This window comes from Hyla sarda, chromosome 1 (assembly GCF_029499605.1).
Source record: "Hyla sarda isolate aHylSar1 chromosome 1, aHylSar1.hap1, whole genome shotgun sequence".
NCBI classification, from domain to species: Eukaryota; Metazoa; Chordata; class Amphibia; order Anura; family Hylidae; genus Hyla; species Hyla sarda.
In genome coordinates, this window is record NC_079189.1 from 290,714,059 (window position 1) to 290,716,689 (window position 2,631).

The window sequence follows — 2,631 nt, forward strand, 5'->3', positions numbered from 1 at the left end:
AGCGTTCCTTGTGTGTTCCTAGCCTGTGTTCCAGACCTCCTGCCGTTGCCCCTGACTACGATCCTTGCTGCCTGCCCCGACCTTCTGCTACGTCCGACCTTGCTTCTGCCTACTCCCTTGTACCGCGCCTATCTTCAGCAGCCAGAGAGGTGAGCCGTTGCTAGTGGATACGACCTGGTCACTACCGCCGCAGCAAGACCATCCCGCTTTGCGGCGGGCTCTGGTGAATACCAGTAGTGTCTTAGAACCGGTCCACTAGCACGGTCCTCGCCATCCCTCTCTGGCACAGAGGATCCACCTCCTGCCAGCCGGCATCGTGACAGTAGATCCGGCCATGGATCCCGCTGAAGTTCCTCTGCCAGTTGTCGCTGACCTTACCACGGTGGTCGCCCAGCAGTCACAACAGATAGCGCAACAAGGCCAACAGCTGTCTCAACTGACCGTTATGCTACAGCAGTTACTACCACAGCTTCAGCAGTCATCTCCTCCGCCAGCTTCTGCACCTCCTCCGCAGCGAGTGGCCGCTCCTGGTCTACGCCTATCCTTGCCGGATAAATTTGATGGGGACTCTAAGTTTTGCCGTGGCTTTCTTTCCCAATGTTCCCTGCATCTGGAGATGATGTCGGACCTGTTTCCCACTGAAAGGTCTAAGGTGGCTTTCGTAGTCAGCCTTCTGTCTGGAAAAGCCCTGTCATGGGCCACACCGCTCTGGGACCGCAATGACCCCGTCACTGCCTCTGTACACTCCTTCTTCTCGGAAATCCGAAGTGTCTTTGAGGAACCTGCCCGAGCCTCTTCTGCTGAGACTGCCCTGTTGAACCTGGTCCAGGGTAATTCTTCCGTTGGCGAGTATGCCGTACAATTCCGTACTCTTGCTTCAGAATTATCCTGGAATAATGAGGCCCTCTGCGCGACCTTTAAAAAAGGCCTATCCAGCAACATTAAAGATGTTCTGGCCGCACGAGAAATTCCTGGTAATCTACATGAACTTATTCACCTAGCCACTCGCATTGACATGCGTTTTTCCGAAAGGCGTCAGGAGCTCCGCCAAGATATGGACTCTGTTCGCACGAGACGTTTCTTCTCCTCGGCTCCTCTCTCCTCTGGTCCCCTGCAATCTGTTCCTGTGCCTCCCGCCGTGGAGGCTATGCAGGTCGACCGGTCTCGCCTGACACCTCAAGAGAGGACACGACGCCGCATGGAGAACCTCTGCCTGTACTGTGCTAGTACCGAACACTTCCTGAGGGATTGTCCTATCCGTCCTCCCCGCCTGGAAAGACGTACGCTGACTCCGCACAAAGGTGAGACAGTCCTTGATGTCTACTCTGCTTCTCCACGTCTTACTGTGCCTGTGCGGATGTCTGCCTCTGCCTTCTCCTTCTCTACTGTGGCCTTCTTGGACTCTGGATCTGCAGGAAATTTTATTTTGGCCTCTCTCGTCAACAGGTTCAACATCCCAGTGACCAGTCTCGCCAGACCCCTTTACATCAATTGTGTAAACAATGAAAGATTGGACTGTACCATACGTTTCCGCACGGAGCCCCTTCTTATGAGCATCGGATCTCATCATGAGAGGATTGAACTTTTGGTCCTCCCCAATTGCACCTCGGAAATTCTCCTTGGACTTCCCTGGCTTCAACTTCATTCCCCAACCCTGGATTGGTCCACTGGGGAGATCAAGAGTTGGGGGCCCTCTTGTTCCAAGGACTGTCTAAAACCGGTTCCCAGTAACCCTTGCCGTGACTCTGTGGTTCCTCCAGTAACCGGTCTCCCTAAGGCCTATATGGACTTTGCGGATGTTTTCTGCAAAAAACAAGCTGAGACTCTACCTCCTCACAGGCCTTATGATTGTCCTATCGACCTCCTCCCGGGCACTACTCCACCCCGGGGCAGAATTTATCCTCTCTCTGCCCCAGAGACTCTTGCCATGTCTGAATACGTCCAGGAAAATTTAAAAAAGGGCTTTATCCGTAAATCCTCCTCTCCTGCCGGAGCCGGATTTTTCTTTGTGTCCAAAAAAGATGGCTCCCTACGTCCTTGCATTGACTACCGCGGTCTTAATAAAATCACGGTTAAGAACCGCTACCCCCTACCCCTCATCTCTGAACTCTTTGATCGCCTCCAAGGTGCCCACATCTTTACTAAATTGGACTTAAGAGGCGCCTATAACCTCATCCGCATCAGAGAGGGGGATGAGTGGAAAACGGCATTTAATACCAGAGATGGACACTTTGAGTATCTGGTCATGCCCTTTGGCCTGTGCAACGCCCCTGCTGTCTTCCAAGACTTTGTTAATGAAATTTTTCGTGATCTGTTATACTCCTGTGTTGTTGTATATCTGGACGATATCCTAATTTTTTCCGCCAATCTAGAAGAACACCGCCAGCATGTCCGTATGGTTCTTCAGAGACTTCGTGACAATCAACTCTATGCCAAAATTGAGAAATGTCTGTTTGAATGCCAATCTCTTCCTTTTCTAGGATATTTGGTCTCTGGCCAGGGACTACAAATGGATCCAGACAAACTCTCTGCCGTCTTAGATTGGCCACGCCCCTCCGGACTCCGTGCTATCCAACGCTTTTTGGGGTTCGCCAATTATTACAGGCAATTTATTCCACATTTTTCTACCGT